Source organism: Pseudophryne corroboree, chromosome 1 (genome assembly GCF_028390025.1).
Source record: "Pseudophryne corroboree isolate aPseCor3 chromosome 1, aPseCor3.hap2, whole genome shotgun sequence".
Lineage (NCBI taxonomy): Eukaryota > Metazoa > Chordata > Amphibia > Anura > Myobatrachidae > Pseudophryne > Pseudophryne corroboree.
Window position 1 is genome coordinate 153,571,102 of NC_086444.1, and position 24,141 is coordinate 153,595,242.

The 24,141-nt window shown below is 46.9% G+C and overlaps 1 protein-coding gene and 1 long non-coding RNA gene across 5 annotated transcripts in view; one reads left to right on the top strand and one right to left on the bottom strand.

The window, feature by feature from the left end:
* The window catches only part of PDE8B (phosphodiesterase 8B), a 309,750-nt gene that overhangs the window by 202,365 nt on the left and 83,244 nt on the right, over nucleotides 1-24,141 (bottom strand). The window lies entirely within an intron of this gene.
* LOC135058002 (uncharacterized) overlaps nucleotides 1-24,141 on the top strand; it is a 271,949-nt gene that overhangs the window by 26,204 nt on the left and 221,604 nt on the right. For all 4 annotated transcript variants that reach the window (XR_010244522.1, XR_010244528.1, XR_010244534.1 and 1 more), the window contains exon 2: nucleotides 16,277-16,342. This is a non-coding gene — a long non-coding RNA (uncharacterized LOC135058002). The remainder of the gene's footprint in view (nucleotides 1-16,276; nucleotides 16,343-24,141) is intronic.

A 24,141-nucleotide genomic window follows, 5' to 3' on the forward strand; every position in this document is an offset into this window, starting at 1 on the left:
CTGCGCTTCCAGGGGTCAACCTTAGTTCGATGCGTCCTCAATTTAATTGCGGACGCATCAGGAGGCAGACCATCACACATGCTGGGCGCCTTGCCCTGTGCTGGGCGGCCCCTAGCATGTTAGGAGATGGACACAGATCTGGCTGCGTATGCAGTGGTCTGCGTCCAAATCTGAAAAAGGTCCCAAATGCAGTGTTTTACATTCTAAAAGTGTAATTCCTCATCAGGTAGTATTTTGCTTTTTGTTGAATTACTTTGGGAATCTTGCACTGCTCCCGACGTGCTGCTGTGTTTACTTATACCAGTGGTTCCCTAACTATGTGCCTTGGTACCCTGGGGTGCCTTGGTGCTCTTGCAGGGGTGCCTCGGTTTGGTGGTCCAGAACCAATTCAAATTATTTTTGGTCGATGTAACAGGCAAAACCAGTGGCTGTCAATCATAAAATATGTGGACATACAGAAGCGAACCCTGTCCCTCACCTCACAACTGCACCCACCTAAGGATGACATATAAACACAATTTAGGTGTCTATTTACTAAGCCTTGGATGGAGATAAAGTGGACAGAGATAGAGTACCAGCCAATCAGCTGCTAACTGCCATGTCACAGGCAGTGATTGAAAAATGACAGTTAGGAGCTGATTGGCTGGTATTTTATCTCCAGTGACTTTATCTCCATCCAAGGCTTAGTAAATAGACCCCATACTTACTTTTAAAAATTTTTTCTAAATTCTCAAGAAGAAACTTGTGGCCTAGGGGTGTCATGATAAAAAATCTTAATACTCTAGGCAGCGTGATTCAAAAAAGGTCTGGTAACCACTAACTTACACTTTTGAGTAATTAAGTGCCTTTATTTAATAGGACACGAGGCATAAAACTAACCAGAGCACTACTATGAAGACAAAAATGAACTAACAACTACATTATGTGAAATAAAATGAACTAGGGCACTATTACAGAGCATAAAATGAACGAGGGAACTATTGTTGGGCATAAAATGAACCACAGCACTATGGGTTGGGGATGATATGTCGGCATTCGGGATGTCAGCGGTCAGAATACAGACCGCAGCATCCCAATGGCTACGACGGGTAGAGTAAGTATGTCAACCCTCTTCCCCCAACCCTAATACTCCCCCTGTAGCCTAACCCTCTCTGATGGTGCCTAACCTAACCCTACCTCCCCCACAGCCTAAACCTAACCATTCCGGGGCTTTGCCTAAACCCCCCCCCCCCCCCCCCCCACACACACACACACACACACACACACACACAACCTAAACCTAACCCCCCTCCCCGCTGCCTAAGCCTAAACCTGCACTTTTTAAAAACAAAAATTAAGCAATTAGGCAACCAAGGCACAAAAATAAGTATGAACAGAATAAACTAATATGTAAGTATTTAGGAAAGAAAATAAAAAACAGCATTTATTAAACATATATACCTAATATGCAATAAAAAACTTTTATAAATGAAACCTTAGTCTTTAATTCACAATAGCACGCCACTGTATGTATTGTGCCATGCTATATATTTCAATTGCATCCTCGTCAGGATCTACACTAGAGGTATATTTATATTTACTATAGGCCGATTTTAATTGATTTCAGATCGATCTTAATCATACTTGCCTACCCTCGCGGAAGCTGCAGGAGGTTACCAATTTTTCAGGTAGCCTCTCTCACAGCCCAGGAAGGGTAGGTGGCTCCCACATCCCACAGATTCCCACTGGCTTCCTAGTTAAGCGGGCAGAATGAAAATAAAATTAATACACTCTCGGCAACCGTGTGAAGGGGCAGGGCTAATGGCATCTGTAGCTCCGCCCCTACACGTGGACCCACGAATCATGGTCTTTTTCCCATCTTGGGGGCGGAGCCTAATGACATCACAACACCCCCCACCCCCCTGAAGTAGCCTGCTGCATCTCCTTTCCGGGCTTCTCACTGAGAGGAGACTTAAAAGGTACTGTAGGCAAGTATGATCTTAATTGATGTTGGGCTTCTAGGGTTAAAGCACACATTTACTATCAATGGATTTTTATATTCATTTTTGAATGTTGGTAAATGTGTGTTTTACAAACCGACTAACTGTCCCGACTGCAGCGGGACAGTCCCGCTATTCACAGTGTCCCGCAGGAGGGAGGGGGCAGCTGAGAAAGCCTGTGCTCACTGGCACACACGCACATGGCATCTATACACAGCAGGGAGTTGAGTCGGGGCTGGCCAGCTGCTCAGGGAGAACTGGGCACGCCCCCAAAAATTGCAAAAGCCAGGGTCGCGCCGCCCAGCCACGTCCCCTTCACATGATGTCATGCCCTTCCCCACTGAGACCACACCCACTTTTCGGGCGGCTGCTCTTTCGACGCGTAAAGGGGGTACACGCGAAGCGATAATCTAAGCAATCTGATTGCTTATATTTCAGCAAGATCGCTCCGTGTGTAGCCCTAACAGCGATAGCGATGCGCAGCCCCACGCATCGCTATCTCTGCTGCTAGATTGGCCTGCATGCAGGCCAATCTAGCGGGTCGCTCACTTCACCCGCTGGGTGAAGTAAGCGGCCCCCCGTCTCCCCCCGCACGCGCAGCACAGATCGCGCTGTGCTGAACGGCGGGAGAGATGTGTGCTGAGCGGTTCGCTCAGCACACATCTCTCCTGCATCGGCCCGTCTATATGGGCCTTAAGGGTCCTGATTTCATGGGACAGAAAGTTGGGAGGTCTGGTTGTAGTCCTGGAGGCCCAACATCGATTAAGATTGATTTTTAATGAATCTAAAATCGACCTTTAGTAAATATACCACCAAACCTTAGTAACCTTCGTCTCTCTAGGTGTTGCAGAACCACAAGCACCAACAAGCCCTGACAGTAAACATATTTGCAAGTTTACTATAACAAGAAGCTATTCATGAATTCCCGCCCGCTCGTACAGTATGTAAGCCTTTCAGCTATAAGTCTCTTTCAAGTCAGTGGGAATTACTGCAGGAAAGGCCTTGCACAGCCTCTGAATGCAGTTTGATCAATTGCCGCAGTGTGGTTTTTCCTAGTAAAATATTCTATAAATAAACCCAATCACATTGTCAGGCTCTCTACAAAAATAGCACAAACTGCACAAGTTTATTCATAAACATGAACTCTTTTTTTCCACAAGTGCCTCATGGTTTCTCAGTTTCCCACCAACATAAGGCCAGCTGTTGCTAAGCAATCTTTCTTGTCAAAGAGATGCTAAACTCTAATGACAAACTTACTTCAGAGCTCCATGTTAGAGGCATCTACACGTACATGACAAAGTGTTAGATTAGCATTTTATGTCGTGCAACAGTTTTACAATTGTTGCTTTCATTATCTGGGTGCTGCAGCAGCCATGTCGTGGGTGGCATAGGCCCTCATTCTGAGTTGATCGCACGCAGCGACTTTGTGCTGCTTGTGCGATCAACTTGACGCCGCCTATGGGGGAGTGTATTTTAGCATAGCAGGGCTGTGAACGCTTGTGCAGCCCTGCTATGCTAAAAAAGTTTCCTGCAAAACAAGACCAGAGTCAGACTTACTTACCCTGTACGACAGATCCAGTGACGAAGGTCCCGGGATTGACGTCAGACAACCACCCTCCAAACGCATGGACAAGCCTGCGTTCGGATCTCCACGCCCGGAAAACGGTGAGTATCCGCCCTGGAACACCTACCTGCTGTCAATCTTCTTGCGATGGCGCTAGCGATCACTTTCTTCTCTCTTCTGGTCGTTGCCCGGCGACGGCTGTCGCTGGGCAACGACGCGTGTGCGCCGCACATGCGCAGTTCCGACCCGTTCGCACTGCAGCGAAGAACCGCTGTGCGCGAACGGGTCGGAATGACCTACATTGAGCGCTGGACGGCGAGAAAGTAAAGGAAACTGTTTAGAAATGGAAGCATGTTGCTGTGGTAGTCTACAAACGTGTTATATATAGTATATTGTAAACAGGCCAAAGGGGTTAACTAAGCCTTTACAGTAGTTCAGCAGCAGTTCAGATTATTGAAATCAGCAGGGGTCATTGAATAATTGCCTTTAGACATGAAAGGCCTGATTTAGAGTTGCACGCTAGTTTGAATGCGGCCATATCTAGCAAATACTGGAAAACTCTGCATGTGTTGTGGGGCAGCATCCCCATCTTTAATAACTCCATGGCAGTGACAGCTGCTGTGCGAGGACTGCAGAGCCGACCAAACTTTGCATGAGGGGGCTGGTTACCACATGGAAACATACATGTAAAGTTGTAATATACAGTATGTGCTGGCTGCCTTACCATTGCAGGCTGGGAGGCAGACTGCCTCGCTGCAAACATTGCATAGGCAGGGGGGGAGAGTGGATTGAGGGAGGGGGACAGTGAATACATATAAACACATACATGTAATGTATGTAATATATGTGCTGACTGCCTACCCTGGGGATTGGCAGCGCTGTGCGTTTCACAGTCACCGCTGCACCCATGACTTAACATTCGGCTTTACTTCTCCTTCCTCTATAAGCCTGCCCTCAGACTCCAGTGAAACTAGCCAATGGGAGTCTGGGGCACTCTAAAACACAGCGGCACTGTCACAGTGCTGACAGCCATTACTGTAGGGCATGGTTAGGGTTAGGCTGCAAGATGGGTGGGTTTAGAGTTAGGGACAGGGTTAAAACACATGCCAGTATCCATCAGGATTTTGACCACTGGGATGTTGCTGTCAGCATTCTGATGGTCGGGATCCTGCCTGTCGGGATTTTGATACTAACCTGATTAAAGTGGTCCTTGAAAGATTAGAATATTTGAAGGACCTCTAACCTAAAATGTGGGAATATGGCACTCTGTACTAGGTGGAAGGGGTTATATTGGAAAGTCTGCCAAAGGGGATGGGTACATACTTTTTAGTGCTACTAACAGATGCATGTAAAATTATTTCACACTCACAGTGTATTCACAACGGCGTATCCATCATTTTTAGAACATTTTTAAAATTGAACCTTGTAATAACAGGGGCAAGGGGGGTAATTCAGACCTGATCGCTCGCTAGCGTTTTTTTGCACCGCAATGCGCAGGCGCGTCACACAGGTAAAAAGCAGATCGCCGCTCAGAATCCATTCGCACGGGGGATCGCAAGGAGATTGACAGGAAGAAGGCTTTTGTTGGTGTCAACTGACTGTTTTCTGGGAGTGGTTGGAAAAACGCAGGCGTGTCCATGTGTTTGCAGGGAGGGTTCCTGACGTTAATTCTGGTCCCGGACAGGCTGAAGTGTTTGCAGCGGCTGAGTAAGTCCTGGGCTGTGCAGAGACTGCACAAGATCTGTTTGTACAGCTCTGCTACACATGCGTTCGCACACTTGCAAAGTGAAAATACACTCCCCCTGTAACAAAGAAACATAGAATTTGTCGGCAGATAAGAACCACTTGGCCCATCTAGTCTGCCCCTTTTTTTTTATATTATTTTTATCTCTAACCTTATTCGATCCTTATTTCTTTGTAAGGATATCCTTATGTCTATCCCATGCATGTTTAAATTGCTCTACTGTCTTAGCCTCTACCACCTCTGATGGGAGGCTATTCCACTTGTCCACTACCCTTTCTGTGAAATAATTTTTCCGCAAATTTCCCCTGAACCTCCCCCCCTCCAGTCTCAGTGCATGTCCTCGTGTCCTATTGCTTCTCTTCATTTGGAAAATGTTTCCCTCCTGGACTTTGTTAAAACCCTTGATATATTTGAAAGGTTCTATCATGTCCCCCCTTTCCCTTCTCTGCTCCAAACTATACATATTGAGATTTCTCAGTCTTTCTGGGTATGTTTTGTGATGTAGGCCATGCACCATTTTAGTTGCCCTCCTTTGTACAGTTTCTAATGTATTAATATCCTTTTGAAGATATGGCCTCCAGAACTGAATACAGTATTCTAGATGAGGCCGTACCAATGACCTATACAGTGGCATTATTACTTCTTTCTTTCTGCTGCTGATTCATCTCCCAATGCAGCCAAGCATCTGACTAGCCTTCCTCATTGCCTTGTTACATTGCTTACCTGCCTTTAAGTCATCTGAAATAGTGACTCCTAGATCCCTTTCCTCCTCAGTAGTTTCCAGTATAGTGCCATTAATACTGTATTTAGCTTTAGGATTTTTGAGACCCAAGTGCATGATTTTGCATTTTTTGGCATTAAACTGTAATTGCCAGACTCTTGATCATTCCTCTAGTCTACCTAGATCCTCAATCATTTGTTTTACTCCACCTGGTGTGTCTACCCTGTTGCATACCTTTGTGTCATCTGCAAAAAGGCATACTTTCCCTTTAATGCCATTTGCAATGTCACCAATAAAGATATTAAAAAGCACTGGTCCAAGTACAGATCCCTGGGGTACTCCACTGGTAACATTTCCCTCCTGTGAATGCACTCCATTTACCACAACTCTCTGTTTTCTATCCTTCAACCAAGATCTTATCCATTCAATAATCCTAATATCCAATCCCAAACTTTCAAGTTTATTTAGCAGTCTGCGATGTGGAACTGTGTCAAAAGCCTTACTAAAGTCTAGATAAGCTATATCCATGGCTCCACCTTTATCCATCACTTTAGTCACACAATCAAAAAAGTCAATAAGATTTGTTTGACATGATCTCCCCCCAGTGAATCCATGCTGTTTGGGATCCAGTAAATTGCCAGATTTGAGATAATCTACAACTCTTTCTTTTAAGAGTGTTTCCATCAATTTCCCTGTAGGCGGCGACTATCTGTTCGCAGCAGTGCAAAAAACCCCTAGCGAGCGATCAGGTCTGAATTAGGCCCAAGGTAAGATGCTCCATATAGACAGATCCACGATGGAGAGGCTGTCCTGATCCATTTGGCTTATACAGCAGTTAAGAAAATCTGAGACCTTATACATGAATTCCTCAACTCTGGACATACCCCTAGCTAAGATACAGGGCCAGATGTACTGAGCCTTGAAAAGTGATAAAGTGGAGAGTGATAAAGTACCAGCCAATCAGCCTAACTGCCTTGTTACAAGCAGTGGTGGATTTCCCACTAGGCACGAGCCTAGGGATTGCACTTGCTGGGGGCCGCACACCAGGCTGATGAGGCCAGGTGATTCCTTTTTTTTGTCATTATGACTTATTTTTCAATATTTTATTTTATAACTGATGATAGTGGGACAATGGCAGCAAATTGTGGTCTGGGAGCTGGTAATAGGGTAAGGTTGGGGCTGCTTTGATAGTCTCGAGGCCCCCGCACTGGCCCTAAAATGAAGGGGGCTGTGACGTGATTAGGGTGGAAGGGGGTGGTGGACAATAATGTACCTAGGGGCGGCTTGACCCCTAAATCCGCCCCTGGTTACAGGCTGGGTTTGAAAAAACAGGATTTTAATACCTACCGGTAAATCCTTTTCTCTTAGTCCGTAGAGGATGCTGGGTACTCCAAAAGGACCATGGGGTATAAACAGGATCCGCAGGAGACATGGACACTTTAAGACTTTAAATGGGCGTGAACTGGCTCTTCCCCCTATGCCCCTCCTCCAGACCTCAGTTAGATTATGTGCCCAGAGGAGACTGGTTGCCCACTAGGGGAGCCTCTACAGAGTTTCTCTAGAAAAGACTTTTGTTAGGTTTGTTATTTTCAGGGAGACCTGCTGGCAACAGGCTCCCTGCTTCGTGGGATTGAGGGGAGAGAAGCAGACCTACTTCTGTGAGTTCAAAAGCTCTGCTTCTTTGGCTACTGGACACCATTAGCTCCAGAGGGTCTGATCACTTGGTGAGCCTAGCTGTTCGTTCCCGGAGCCGCGTCGCCGTCCCCCTCACAGAGCCTGAAGAGAGAAGCCGGGTGAGTAAAGATGCAAAGAAGACTTCAAAGGCGGCAGAAGACTTCAGATCTTCCGGAGGTACCGCGCAGTGGTCACGCTGCACGCCATTGCTCCCTTACACACACTACATGGGTGAGGGCACAGGGGGGGCGTCTTGGGCAGCAATAAAACCTCATATTTAACCTGGTTATATGTATATACATTGCCTAGGCAATGTATAGGGACTCCCGCCAGTATAAAAAAAACGCGGGACTGAAGCGCGCCATATAGGGGGCAGGGCTTCCTCCTCAGCTCACACCAGCGCCATTTTCTCCACAGCACAGCTGCAGAGACGCTGCTCCTGGCCCTTCACTGCTACCACTAGTAACAGGGTGCACAAAACGATACAGGTCTGGGGCATTGGTTAATTCCTTCAGACCGGTGGGGCGCTGGGTGTAAGCTGGCACAGTCCCTTTCTGTCTCTCTGAAGGACCTTACTGTGGGTCTGTCCCATATAGCCCAGTGTGTTTGGGGGTGTCAGTACGTGTGTGTCGACATGTCTGAAATTGAATGCTTTTCCCAGGAGGAGGCTGGTGAGGGAGCTGAACAGTATGTGGGAGTGACTCCGTCGGCACCGCCAACTGCTGATTGGGTAGATATGTGAAAAGTTTTAAATGCAAGTGTGGCTTTATTTCATAAGAGGTTAGACAATAATGTGCCTAGGGGCGGCTTGACCCCTAAAGCCACCCCTGGTTACAGTCTCGGTTTGAAAAAATAAGAATTTACTTACCGATAATGCTATTTCTCGTAGTCCGTAGTGGATGCTGGGAACTCCGTAAGGACCATGGGGAATAGCGGCTCCGCAGGAGACTGGGCACAAAAAGAAAGCTTTAGGACTACCTGGTGTGCACTGGCTCCTCCCACTATGACCCTCCTCCAAGCCTCAGTTAGGATACTGTGCCCGGACGAGCGTACACAATAAGGAAGGATTTTGAATCCCGGGTAAGACTCATACCAGCCACACCAATCACACTGTACAACTTGTGATACAAAACCCAGTTAACAGCATGATAACAGAGGAGCCTCTGAATAGATGGCTCACAACAAGAACCCGATTAGGTAACAATAACTATGTACAAGTATTGCAGACAATCCGCACTTGGGATGGGCGCCCAGCATCCACTACGGACTACGAGAAATAGAATCATCGGTAAGTAAATTCTTATTTTCTCTGACGTCCTAGTGGATGCTGGGAACTCCGTAAGGACCATGGGGATTATACCAAAGCTCCCAAACGGGCGGGAGAGTGCGGATGACTCTGCAGCACCGAATGAGAAAACTCAAGGTCCTCCTCAGCCAGAGTGTCAAATTTGTAAAATTTTACAAAGGTATTGACCCTGATCAAGTAGCAGCTCGGCAAAGTTGTAAAGCCGAGACCCCTCGGGCAGCCGCCCAGGATGAGCCCACCTTCCATGTGGAGTGGGCTTTTACAGATTTTGGCTGTGGCAGGCCTGCCACAGAATGCGCAAGCTGAATTGTATTACAAATCCAGCGAGCAATAGTCTGCTTAGAAGCAGGAGCACCCAGCTTGTTGGGTGCGTACAGGATAAACAGCGAGTCAGATTTTCTGACTCCAGCCGTCCTGGAAATATATATTTTCAGGGCCCTGACAACGTCTAGCAACTTGGAGTCCTCCAAGTCCCTAGTAGCCGCAGGCATCACAATAGGCTGGTTCAGGTGAAACGCTGACACCACCTTAGGGAGAAACTGAGGACGAGTCCTCAATTCCGCCCCGTCCGAATGGAAAATCAGATAAGGGCTTTTTCAGGATAAAGCCGCCAATTCCGACACGCGCCTGGCAGAAGCCAGGGCCAACAGCATGACCACTTTCCACGTGAGATATTTTAAATCCACAGATTTAAGTGGCTCAAACCAATGTGATTTTAGGAACCACAAACTACATTGAGATCCCAAGGTGCCACTGGAGGCACAGAAGGAGGCTGTATATGCAGCACCCCCTTGACAAACGTCTGAACTTCAGGAACTGAGCCAGTTCTTACTGGAAGAAAATCGACAGGGCCGAAATCTGAACCTTAATGGATCCCAATTTGAGGCCCATAGACACTCCTGTTTGCAGGAAATGCAGGAATCGACCAAGTTGAAATTCCTCCGTCGGGGCCTTCCTGGCCTCGCACCACGCAACATATTTTCGCCAAATGCGGTGATAATGCTTTGCGGTTACATCCTTTCTGGCTTTTATCAAAGTAGGGATGACTTCTTCTGGAATGCCTTTTTCCTTCAGGATCCGGCGTTCAACCGCCATGCCGTCAAACGCAGCCGCGGTAAGTCTTGGAACAGACAGGGTCCCTGCTGGAGCAGGTCCCTTCTTAGAGGTAGAGGCCACGGGTCCTCTGTGAGCATCTCTTGAAGTTCCGGGTACCAAGTCCTTCTTGGCCAATCCGGAGCCACGAGTATTGTTCTTACTCCTCTCCGTCTTATAATTCTCAGTACCTTGGGTATGAGCGGCAGAGGAGGGAACACATAAACCGACTGGTACACCCACGGCGTTACCAGGGCGTCCACAGCTATCGCCTGAGGGTCCCTTGACCTGGCGCAATAACTTTTTAGTTTTTTGTTGAGGCGGGACGCCATCATGTCCACCTTTGGTTTTTCCCAACGGCTTACAATCATGTGGAAAACCTCCGGGCGAAGTCCCCACTCTCCCGGGTGGAGGTCGTGTCTGCTGAGGAAGTCTGCTTCCCAGTTGTCCACTCCCGGAATAAAACACTGCTGACAGTGCTATCACATGATTATCCGCCCATCGGAGAATCCTTGCAGCTTCTGCCACTGCCGCCCTGTCTGTTTATGTGGGCGACCGCCGTGATGTTGTCCGACTGGATCAACACCGGCTGGTCCTGAAGCAGAGGTCTCGCTTGGCTTAGGGCATTGTAAATGGCCCTTAGCTCCAGGATATTTATGTGAAGTGAGGTCTCCAGGTTTGACCACACTCCCTGGAAATTTCTTCCCTGTGTGACTGCTCCCCAGCCTCTCAGGCTGGCATCCGTGGTCACCAGGACCCGGTCCTGAATGCCGAATCTGCGGCCCTCTAAAAGATGGGCACTCTGCAACCACCACAGGAGAGACACCCTTGTCCTTGGTGACAGGGTTATCCTCTGATGCATCTGAAGATGCGATCCGGACCATTTGTCCAGCAGGTCCCACTGGAAAGTTCTTGCGTGGAATCTGCCGAATGGAATTGCTTCGTAAGAAGTCACCATTTTTCCCAGGACCCTTGTGCATTGATGCACCGATACTTGACCTGGTTTTAGGAGGTTTCTGACTAGATCGGATAACTCCCTGGCTTTCTCCTCCGGGAGAAATACCTTTTTCTGGACTGTGTCCAGAATCATCCCTAGGAACAGAAGACGTGTCGTCGGGATCAGCTGCGATTTTGGAATATTGAGAATCCAACCGTGCTGTCGTAACACTTCTTGAGATAGTGCTACCCCGACTACCAACTGTTCCCTGGATCTCGCCCTTTTTAGGAGATCGTCCAAGTACGGGATAATTAAAACTCCCTTCCTTCGAAGGAGTATCATCATTTCGGCCATTACCTTGGTAAAGACCCGCGGTGCCGTGGACAATCCAAACGGCAGCGTTTGGAACTGATAGTGGCAGTTCTGTACCACAAACCTGAGGTACCCTTGGTGAGAAGGGTAAATTGGGACATGCAGGTAAGCATCCTTGATGTCCAGAGACACCATATAATCCCCTTCCTCCAGGCTCGAGATAACCGCTCTGAGTGACTCCATCTTGAATTTGAACTTCTTTATGTAAGTGTTCAATGACTTTAGATTTAAAATGGGTCTCACCGAGCCGTCCGGCTTCGGTACCACAAACATTGTGGAATAATACCCCTTTCCTTGTTGCAGGAGGGGTACCTTGATTATCACCTGCTGGGAATACAGCTTGTGGATAGCTTCTAACACCGCCTCCCTGTCGGAAGGAGTCGTCGGTAAGGCAGACTTTAGGAAACGGCGAGGGGGAGACGTCTCGAATTCCAATTTGTACCCCTGAGATACTACCTGAAGGATCCAGGGATCTACTTGTGAGCGAGCCCACTGTGCGCTGAAATTCTTGAGACGGGCCCCCACCGTACCTGAGTCCGCCTGTAGAGCCCCAGCGTCATGCTGAGGACTTGGCGGAAGCGGGGGAGGACTTCTGTTCCTGGGAACTGGCTGTTTGCTGCAGCCTTTTTCCTCTCCCTCTGCCACGGGGCAGAAAAGAGGAGCCATTTGCCCGCTTGCCCTTATGGGGCCTTTCATATGCCTTTTAGAATCGGCATCACCTGATCACTGCCGAGTCCATAACCCCCTTCTGGCGGAAATGGACATAGCACTTACTCGTGATGCCAGTCGGCAAATATCCCTCTGTGCATCACGCATGTATAAAAATGCATCTTTTAAATGCTCTACAGTCAGTAATATACTGTCCCTATCCAGGGTATCAGGGAGTCTGACCAAGCCACCCCAGCACTGCACATCCAGGCTGAGGCGATTGCTGGTCGCAGTATAACACCAGTGTGTGTGTATATACACTTCAGGATAGTCTCCTGCTTTCTGACAGCAGGATCCTTAAGGGCGGCCGTATCCGTAGACGGTAGTGCCACCTGTTTGGACAAGCGTGTGAGCGCTTTATCTACCCTAGGGGGCGTTTCCCAACGCGCCCTATCCTCTGGCGGGAAAGGGTACATTGCCAATAACTTCCTAGGAATTATTTGTTTTTTATCAGGAGAAACCCACGCTTCATCACACACTTCATTTAATTCCTCAGATGCAGGAAAAACTACAGGTAGTTTTTTTCTCACCAAACATAATACCCTTTTTAGTGGTACCTGTGGTATTATCAGAAATGTGTAAAACATTTTCCATTGCCTCAATCGTGTAACGTGTGGCCCTACTGGAAGTTACATTTGTCTCCTCCTCGTCGACACTGGAATCAGTATCCGTGTCGACGTCTGTATCTGCCATCTGAGGTAGCGGGCGTTTTAGAGCCCCTGATGGCCTTTGAGACGCCTGGACAGGCACAAGCTGAGAAGCCGGCTGTCCCATGTCATCAAACTTCTTATGTAAAGAGTTGACACTTTCACTTCCATAAGCCCATCCACTCAGGTGTCGACCCCCTAGGGGGTGACATCTCCACTACAGGCAATTGCTCCGCCTCCACATCATTTTCCTCTTCATACACGTCGACACAGCCGTACCGACACACAGCACACACACCGGGAATGCTCTGATAGAGGACAGGACCCCACTAGCCCTTTGGGGAGACAGAGGGAGAGTATGCCAGCACACACCAGAGCGCTATATATACACAGGGATATCACTATATATGTTTTCCCTTATAGCTTCTGTTATCTGTAATACTGCGCCTAATTAGTGCCCCCCCTCTCTTTGTTACCCTTTTCTGTAGTGCAGGACTGCAGGGGAGAGTCAGGGAGACGTCCTTCCAGCGGAGCTGTGAGGGAAAATGGCGCCAGTGTGCTGAGAGAGATAGCTCCGACCCCTTTTCGGCGGACTTTTCTCCCGCTTTTTTGTAAAATCTGGCAGGGGTTAATGTACATCCATATAGCCCTGGGGGTTATATGTGATGTATTTTTGCCAGCCAAGGTGTTAATATTGCTGCTCAGGGCGCCCCCCCCCAGCGCCCTGCACCCATCAGTGACCGGAGTGTGAGGTGTGCATGAGGAGCAATGGCGCACAGCTGCAGTGCTGTGCGCTACCTTGATGAAGACTGATGTCTTCTGCCGCCGATTTTCCGGACCTCTTCTTGCTTCTGGCTCTGTAAGGGGGCCGGCGGCGCGGCTCTGGGACCGGACTCCGAGGCTGGGCCTGTGTTCGATCCCTCTGGAGCTAATGGTGTCCAGTAGCCTAAGAAGCCCAAGCTGGCTGCAAGCAGGCAGGTTCGCTTCTTCTCCCCTTAGTCCCTCGATGCAGTGAGCCTGTTGCCAGCAGGTCTCACTGAAAATAAAAAACCTAAAACTAACTTTTTTCTAAGAAGCTCAGGAGAGCCCCCTAGATTGCACCCTGCTCGGTCGGGCACAAAAATCTAACTGAGGCTTGGAGGAGGGTCATGGGGGAGGAGCCAGTGCACACCAGGTAGTCCTAAAGCTTTCTTTTTGTGCCCAGTCTCCTGCGGAGCCGCTATTCCCCATGGTCCTTACGGAGTTCCCAGCATCCACTAGGACGTCAGAGAAATGACAGTTAGGAGCTGGTTGGTTGGTACTTTATCAGTCTCCATTTTATCTAAGAAACTATAACAATGAAAGGTAAAAGATTCAATGGGGAATCACAAGATCAACAGCCAGGGCCAGTTGATTTCCCTTTCCTCACCAGTGGTGGAAGATACACTAATGCTGGGTACACACCAGGGGTCAAAGTTTGCCGGAATGGGGCGGAACTGCGTTCTGTCACTTATAATTGGATCCGCCGGCCCACCTTGTCCAGACACTGCAATTATCTACTAAAGGCACTGGCGGAAGCTGCAGTCGCCTGAAGGAGGAGGCCAGCGTCTCTCTGGCAGCTCTGCTGTGCGCCGCCACTGCTAAAGGCTGCCTCCTACAGTCCCCCTCCATTGCCTCCAGTAGCTGCGGTGGCAGGCATGAGACAGGGCAGAGCGTCTGTCTACTGAGTCCGGCTCCATGAAGCAGAACACCGAGCAGCCCGCGATTCAATCAGGTAGGCGGACAGCTTCTACCTGTGAGTGAGTTTTGTACTGCAGCGGACTCACTATACACTAGGTTGTGCAGGCAATCAGTATGTGTATGTGGCATCCAGTGTGCGTGTATGTGTGGCATCAAGTGTGCTTATGTGTGTGTTTGGCATCCAGTGTGTGTGTGTGTGTGTGTGTGTAGCATCCAACGTGTGTGTGTGTGTGTGTATGCGCACACAGTGTGTGTATGTGGCATCTGGTGTGTGTGTGTGTGTGTGTGTGTGTGTGTGTGTGTGTGTGGTATCCAGTGTGTGTGTGGCACCCAGTATGTGTGTACTGTGTTTGGCACCCAGTGTGATTGTGTATGTGTATCCCAGTGTGTTTGTGTGTTTGGCATCGTGTGTGTGTGTGTGTGTGTGTGTGTGTGTAGCATTCAACGTGTGTGTGTGTGTGTGTGTGTGTGTGTGTGTGTGTGTGTGTGTGGCATCTGGTGTGTGTGTGTGTGTGTGTGTGTGTGTGTGTGTGTGTGGTATCCAGTGTGTGTGTGGCACCCAGTATGTGTGTACTGTATTTGGCACTCAGTGTGATTGTGTGTGTGTGTGTGTGTGTGTGTGTGTGTGTCTCCCAGTGTGTTTGTTTGTGTGTGTGTGTGTGTGTGTGTGTGTGTGTGTGTGTGTGTGCAGCATCCACCGTGTGTGTATATGTGACAACCCGTGTGAGTGTGTGGCACCCAGAGTGAGTGTGTGTGTGTGTGTGCGTGTGGCATCCACTGTGTGTGTGGGGGGGCATCCAGTGTATGTATGTGGCATCCAGTGTGTGTGTGTCATCGTGTGTGTGTGTGTGTGTGTGGCATCCACTGTGTGCGTGTGTGGTGGGGGCATCCAGTGTATGTGTGTGAGGGGGCATCCATTGTGTGTCTGTGTGTGTATGTATGTGGCATCCAGTGTGTGTGTGTGTGTGTGTGGCATCCAGTGCGTGTGTGTGGCATCCACTGTGTGTGTGTGTGTGTGGGGGGGGGGGGGCATCCAGTGTATATATGTGGCACCAAGTGTGTGTGTGTGTGTGTGTGTGTGTGTGCGTGTGCGTGGCACTGAGTGTGTGTATGTGTGTTTATATAGGTGCCATCCAGTGTGTGTGTGTGTGTGTGTGTGTGTGTGTGTGTATATATATATATATATATAGAGAGAGAGAGAGAGAGAGAGAGCAACCAGTGTGTGTATGTGTGTGGCACCCAGTGTGTGTGTGTGTGTGTGTGTGTGTGTGTGTGTGCGTGTATGTGGCACCCAGTGTATGTGTATATGTGGCACCCAGTGTGTGTGTGTGTGTGTGTGTGTGTGACCCAGTGAGTCTGTGTGTGTGGCACCAAGTGTGTGTGTGTGTGTGTGTGTGTGTGTGTGTGTGTGTGTGTGTGTGTGTGTGTGTGTGTGTGTGGCATCCACTGTGTGTGTGTGTGGGGGCATCCAGTGTATGTGTGTGTGGGGGCATCCATTGTGTGTGTGTATGTATGTGGATTAGGTTCCAGGCTGTGCACTTGATATACACATAATACATATGTTACCTTACACTGCACAGGACTGTGGTATATTTTCTACAGTGCATTGGTGTTATTATTCTGGTACATTGTATGCACTATCAGTATTTACTATATATATTTATCAAGGGGCTCAGACCATACACTCTTTAATGGTTAACCAAACCTCTGTGGAACTGAAACTGGTCACACCCCTATACATGGGCCCCTACCACTGAATTTCCCCGATGGGCCCTTCATGCCCCAGTCTAACGCTGACTATGCCCTCTTTCAGAACCCCCAATGGCAGAAGAAATTCCTGTTTTCTGAAGAAAAAAAGACGTGATAGTGCTCATCATTGGTGAGTACTGTAAGAAATAAAACACTGTACGCATTACTTGCAGAATTTAATATGCTCATCCAAATTCTATGGACTGCATCTTCTACCATTGAAGACATTCTTTGCAAATGGAAAATTACTGAAGCTTCTCTGAGTTAAAGATTTGTTCTTTGTTGGCTTTTAATAAGCCTAGTCTGCTTCAATGTCATAGAAAGCCATGGCCAAAAGTTTTGAGAATGATACAAATATTAATTTTCACAAAGTTTGCTACTTCAGTGTTTTTGGACCTTTTGCCGGATGTTAATGTGATATACTGAAGTAAAATTACAAGCATTTCATAAGTGTCAAAGTCTTTTATCGACAATTTCATTGTTTATGCAATGAGTCAATATTTGCAGTGTTGACACTTCTTTTTCAAGACCTCTGCGATTCGCCCTGGCATGCTGTCAATCAACTTCTGGACCACATACTTACTGATGGCCGACCATTCTTGACTAATCAATGCTTGGAGTTTGGCAGAATTTGTGGGTTTTTGTTTGTCTACCTGCCTCTTGAGGACAAGTGTTCAATGGGATTATGGTCTGGAGAGTTTCCTAACCACCCAAAATGTCGATGTTTTGTTTCCCTAGCCACTTAGTTATCACTTTTGCCTTATGGCAAGGTGCTCCGTCATGCTAGAAAAGGTATTGTTCGTTACCAAACTGTTCTTGGGTGGTTGGGAGAAGTTGCTTTTGTAGGATGTTTTGGTACCATTCTTTAATCATGGCTGTGTTCTGTGAGTGAGCCCACTCCCTTGGCTGAGAAGCAACCTCACACATGAATGGTCTCAGGATGCTTAACTGTTGGTATGACACAGGACGGATGATAGCGCTCACCTTTCCTTCTCTGGACAAATGTTTTTCCAGATGGCCCAAACAATCTAAAAGGGAATTCTTCAGAGAAAATGACTTTACCCCAGTCCTCAGCAGTCGAATCCCTGTTACCTTTTGCAGAATATACATCTGTCCCTGATGTTTTTCCTGGAGAGAAGTGGCTTCTTAGCTGCCTTTCTTGACAACAGGCCATCCTCCAAAATCCTTTGCCTCACTGTGCGTACAGATAGACTCACACCTGCCTGCTGCTATTCCAGAGCAAGCTCTGCACTGGTAGTACCCCGATCCCGCAGCTGAATTAACTTAGGAGATGGTCCTGGCGCTTGCTGGATGTTCTTCGGCGCCCTGAAGCCTTCATCACAACTATTGAACCTCTCTCCTTGAAGTTCTTGATGATCCAAGAAGCCCTTTTTGTGCAAAGCAATGATGACTGCACGTGTTTCCTTGCAGGTAACCATCAATAGGAAGAACAATGATTTCCTTTTAAAGCTTCCAGTCTGTTACTCTAACTCAATCAGCATGACAGAGTGCTCTCCAGCCTTGTGCTAGTCAACACTCTCACCTGTGTTAACGAGAGAATCACTGATGATGTCAGCTGGCCCGTTCATGGCAGGGCTGAAATGCAGTGGAAATGTTTTTTTGTATTACGTTCACTGTCATGGCAAAGAGGGACTTTGCAATTAATTGCAATTTATCTGCTCACTCTTCATGACATTCTGGAGTATGTGCTAATTGCCATCATAAAAACTGATGCAGCAGACTTTGTGAAAATGAATATTTGTGTCATTCTTAAAACTTTTGGCCATGGCTGTAGATCATACTTGCCTACCTGACCCTCTCCATGAGGGAGAAAATGCTCTGTTCCTGGACTTTCCTGGTAATGTATGATTGCCATCATCTGTGGTGAAACACCTTTCTTATCAATCAAATTAGCTCACCACAGGTGATGGCAATCATACATTACCAGGAAAGTCCAGGAACAGAGCATTTTCTCCCTCATGGAGAGGGTCAGGTAGGCAAGTATGCTGTAGATAGAAATATCTGCTCTGTGATTCCCATTTTGACAAGACACTGACTTACTGTAGGCTCCCTCCTTTGATGCTTCCCTGTTGAACATTTGTGTCTAAGGTGTTTATATGTTCTCCCCGTGTTATGTAGGTTTTTGTTCTGAGTACTCCTTCCACAATCCAAAAACATACTATTAGTACAATTAGCTGCAATAAGTAGAATAGAATTTAGGGTGTGAACTACAGTGGAGCAGGGACTGATAAGAATGATAAGTATTTTCAGTACATCGCTGCATAATTGGTGGTGTTGCAAAAAAAAGCAATAACAATATCATGGCGCTGTATGTAATGAAGTCCAAGTTGGCCGGAGGTGTGGGTTCCCGGACGAACTCGGACATTTTTTTTAAAAGCGTCAATCATGTACAAGGCAAAACCATGCCTTGTAAATGATTGCTACTTTTAAAAAAATCATTAAAGTTCGGCCAGGAACCCGCACCTCCAGCCAACTTGGACTTACATCCGGCCCACAGGTCAACATAAACATTTGTTAATAAACATTTTATATTGTGACACATCCTATGATGTTGTTACAGAAAACTTCTCATTAGGTAACAGAATGAGTATGTTTCTAAGCATGTGATCTTCACATTGTCATAAATCACATATGTCTGCCCTGAAGGTGGCCCCTCACTGGCCTCTGAGCAAACGTGAAAAAAAAATGATCTATTTCAGAAACTTTATGGTTGTAACCAATAAATTATATAATGCATGTTTACTTTTATGTTGTGTTATTGACATTTAGTCTTGGGTGGTGGGTGTGCATCTTATGTTGAAGTGATTTATTTTTCTTGACTTAGCAATTATCAATATGTTGAAGAGATTCATAATTTTCACTGGGAATAACTGTTCTATTTTTTAGTCTGAAATATGTATCTATTTTTAGGACAGATACTATTTTCTTTTAGTTAGAGATGTGCGCAGATTTTCGTTCTAAATCATCGTTGTGTTTTAGTTTTGGCTTTCAAAACTACCATCAAATGTTTTGGGTTTGGTTTTGGATCTGGGTTTCTTTGTAAATCGTTATAAATTGATAAAAACAGCTTAAATCATGTGACTTAGACCTGTTTTTGTTCCTAGAATATTATTAATATTGATAACATTCATTTCTAGTCATTTCCAGTCAATTTTGACCACATCACCATACACTCTCCTAAATGAAATTATCCAAAATCATGAGGGAGGGACTTACATGCAATCCAAAACCTGAGATTCATTTTTTTAAATCCGAACTCAAGGGAAGAACCAATTCGGCATTCAGTCCTCTCGGATCCCCAAAAGTGATCCCAGCCGGGACTTGGTTCTACTCAGATCCCAAAAGTTCAGGTGTGTTAGATTTTCAACTAAATCAAACCGCTCACCTCTACTTTTGGTAGTATATTGAAATAAATGTATTTTCATTTCAGGAATTTTATAAAAGGGGAACATGGAGAAGAAAAGGAAACAATACAATAGATTTTTTTTGATCATTCCTAAAGCTATTTTTAAACAAATGATCCAAAGATTTACTCCAAAAAGTACTCAACAAATGCTCCCAAGTATAAGGATAAAATAATATTGCCCAGGAATAGATGTACAAATTTTAGTTTTAGAAACGTTTTCCCCTTTGTGTATTGTGAGTGCAAAGTAACCATCTATACAAATACTTAGGGGTTTTACTAAGCATCTGGGGCAAAAAATGTTAAAGTTTGATTTTGGTGATTCAAGGGATTTGTCATTCGATTTCCATTCGATTTTGATTGAAGAGATTTACTAAAGCCCAAATCGAATGTCAAATCATTTCTATTGCTAAATTCAATTCACATCCCAATAGAAATAAAATTTCTGAAAAACATTGATATTTTTCCATAGCCCAACATAGAATCCCCTAATTTACTAAAGTTCGATTTGAAATCAAACTCTAAACCTCAAGTCCCCAAATGTAAACCTCAAGTCCCCAAATGTTTAGAATGATGTTAGACAGTTGATTTTGGCTTCTAAACCCATTCTGATGGTAGGAAATTAATAGTGATGACTTTAAAAGTAATCAAAAGTATGTAGGGCAGTGTGGAAGTAGTAATAATGGATGTTCAAGGTTAATAGTAATTGTAACGGGTTGGGTATGGCTGACCGGCCAGTATGATCGGTCAGCATACCGGCCACGGGATCCCGGCAGCAGCATGTCAGGATGTAGCCATCGGTATTGTGACCGGCGATCTCCTGACCGCCAGTCACATAGCTACATCCCATTGTTACTATATGGTTCTAATTTGTCCCCCTTCCACCAAAGCAGGTTATTTTGGCAATGGCTGTTTGTCCTGGCTTCTGACTCCATTTACAAATCATCAAACTCCTGCTGAGCATAAGTATAAAGAGGCACATATAGCCACACAACCATTGACAGAGTGCACCTTTGGTTTATTTTTAAAAAATTATTCGGAAGACATATTATTATATAATTTTACAAAATTGTTCGATACTGTGCTTTGCTGTCGTCTATTGCATAATCATGCATCAAATAAATCACTCCCCCCCCTCCAGCTTATGCAATAAACAGGGAGCAGGCAGGAGTTTGTTACCAAAAACTGACTGTATGAACACATCTAGTTGAAGGCAGGCAAGAAGGAAGATTAGGATAGGATAAGGATGTGGAAGTGAAGAAAGAGAAAATTTGTGAGGGTTTGTATGGACTGTACAGAGGGGATATAATTAGATCATTAGTCATTGAAGGTTGTGTGGGTGGATCCGGAATTTGATAAACTTGTATGAAGAGGGAAGTTTTCAGGGAATGCTTGAAGGTCTGGGGACTAGAGGTGAGTCTTACTGTGCATGGGAGGGCATTCCACAGAGTGGGTGCAGACCGGAAAAAGTCCTGTAATTTTGAGAGAAGTGAGTAATGCGTGAGGATGAGAGACGCAGAACTTGTGCAGAGCGGAGAGGCCGGGTAGGGAGATATTTTGAGACGAGCAAAGACATGTATGTTGGTGCAGTTTGGTTAATAGCCCTGTGTATAAGAAAAACAAGCTTTATATTAAGAACTTACCATTGTTAAATCTCTTTCTGCGAGGTACACTGGGTTCCACAGGGAATAACTTTGGGGTGTAGAGTAGGATCTTGATCCGAGGCACCAACAGGCTAAAAGCTTTGACTGTTTCCAGAATGCATAGCGCTGCCTCCTCTATAACCCCGCCTCCGTGCACAGGAGCTTAGTTTTGTTAACCAGTCTAATGCAGTAGCAGGTAAAAGAGGTGACAACCGTTAGTAGCCACATACACTACATTCTCACGACAGGAGAAGGTGTCAGCGGCTATTGCCATACAAAAATAAAGACGCTAAGTGCGTCAGGGTGGGCGCCCTGTGTAACCCAGTGTACCTCGCAGAAAGAGTTTTAACAACGGTAAGTTCTTACTATAAATCTTGTTTTCTGCTGCGGGGTACACTGGGTTCCACAGGGAATAACATCTGGGATGTCCTAAAGCAGTTCCTCATGGGAGGGGACGCACTGTAGCGGGCACAACAACCGAAAAGGAAGCATCCTGGGAGGCGGATGTATCAAAGGCATAGAACCTTATGAACATGTTCACTGAGGACCACGAAGCCGCCTTGCACAATTGTTCAAGGGTCGCACCACGGCGGGCCGCCCAAGAAGGTCCAACAGACCGAGTAGAATGGGCCTTGATAGTCGCAGGAACTGGACGACCAGCCTGTACATAAGCATGTGCAATCACCATTCTAATCCATCTGGCCAGGGTCTGCTTGTGAGCAGGCCAGCCATGTTTGTGAAAAACAAACGGTACAAAGAGAGAATTAGACTTCCTGATAGGAGCTGTCCTCTTCACATAGATACGGAGAGCCCGTACCACATCCAAAGACCGCTCTTTGGAAGACAATTCAGGATAGACAAATGCCGGAACCACAATCTTCTGATTAAGTGGAAAGAAGACACCAACTTAGGTAGGTACCCAGGACGTGTTCTAAGAACCGCCCGGTCACAGTGAAAAATCAGATAGGGGGACCTACAAGACAAGGCACCCAAATCCGACACCCATCTAGCAGATGCAATAGCCAGTAGAAACAATACCTTAAGAGAAAGCCACTTAAGGTCTGCAGATTCAAGAGGCTCAAACGGAGACTCTTGTAATGCCTCCAGAACCACCGACAAATCCCAAGGAGCCACAGGCGGGATGTAAGGAGGTTGAATCCGTAACACACCCTGAGTGAATGTATGAACATCAGGTTGAGTCGCAATTTTTCTCTGGAACCAAACCAACAAGGCAGAAATATGAACCTTGATGGAGGACAGACGAAGGCCCAAGTCCAGGCCCTGTTGCAGAAAGGCCAAAAGGTTGGCCGTACTAAACTTGTAAGTGTCATGATTGTTAGTGGCGCACCAAGCAAAGTAAGAATTCCAGACCCTATGATAAATCTGAGAAGAAGCCGGTTTACGGGCCTTCAACATAGTTTAAATGACCGCCTCAGAAAATCCTTTGGCCCTCAGAACCGAAGCTTCAAGAGCCACGCCGTCAAAGCCAACCAGGCCAGATCCTGATATACATAGGGGCCCTGAACGAGGAGATCTGGGCGCTGCAGAAGCAAAAGGGGACGCTCTATCTATCAAGAGACCCTGAAGATCTGAGAACCAATTCCATCTGGGCCACGCTGGAGAGATCAGAAATAGGATTCCTCCTTCTTGCTTAAACTTCCTTATTACTCTGGGCAGGAGTGACACCGGAGGGAACACTTACGGCAGCCGAAAGTTCCATGGAATTGCCAGTGCGTCCACGAATGCTGCTTGAGGATCCCTTGTCCTTACTCCGAAGACCGAAACCTTGTGATTGTGTCGAGACGCCATCAGATCCACATCTTGTTGGCCCCACTTGTCCAATAGGAGTTGAAATACTTCTGGATGGAGGCTCCACTCTCCGGCGTGTACATCCTGACGACTGAGGAAGTCCGCTTCCCAGTTTAGGACCCCCGGAATGAACACTGCCGATATGACTGGCAGATGGCGTTCCGCCCACTGAAGAATCCTTGATACTTCCCTCATTGCCATACGGCTTCGAATGCCACCTTTATGATTTATGTACGCCACCGTGGTGGAGTTGTCCGACTGTACTTGAACAGGTCTGTTCTGTACTAAATGCTGGGCCAAGTTCAGTGCATTGAACACTGCCCGCAGTTCCAGAATGTTTATCTGGAGGAGAGACTCCTCCCTGGTCCACCGACCCTGAAGGGAGTGTTGCTCCAACACAGCACCGCAACCTCTCAGACTGGCATCCGTCGTCAGAAGGACCCAGCTGGAGATCCAGAAGGGACGACCCCTGCTCAAATGTTGGTCCTGCAGCCACCAATTTAGTGACAGACGGACCTCCGGAGAGAAGGAGATCATGTGAGACCTGATCCGGTGAGGCAGGCCGTCCCACTTGGCAAGAATCAATTTCTGCAGAGGGAGGGAATGGAATTAAGCGTACTCCACCATGTCAAAAGCAGACACGAGACCTAGAACTTGCATTGCTGAGTGTATCGACACTTGCGGATGAGATAGGAAGCATCGAATCCTGTCCTGAAGTTTCAGGACCTTCTCCTGAGACAAGAACAATCGCTGGTTGTGAGTGTCCAACAACGCCCCTAGGTGCACCATGCTCTGAGCAGGGACCAGGGAAGATTACTTCCAGTTGATGAGCCACCCATGGGCTTGCAGAAACTGGAGCGACAAATCCAGATGACATAGGAGAATTTCTGGGGAATTTGCCAGGATCAACATGTCGTCAAGATACGGGAGGATCCTGACCCCTTGACGGCGGAGTACAGCCGTGATTACCGCCATGACCTTTGTGAAGACTCGCAGAGCCGTGGTCAACCCAAAAGGTAAAGCCCGAAAATTGATAATGGAGGTTGCCCACAG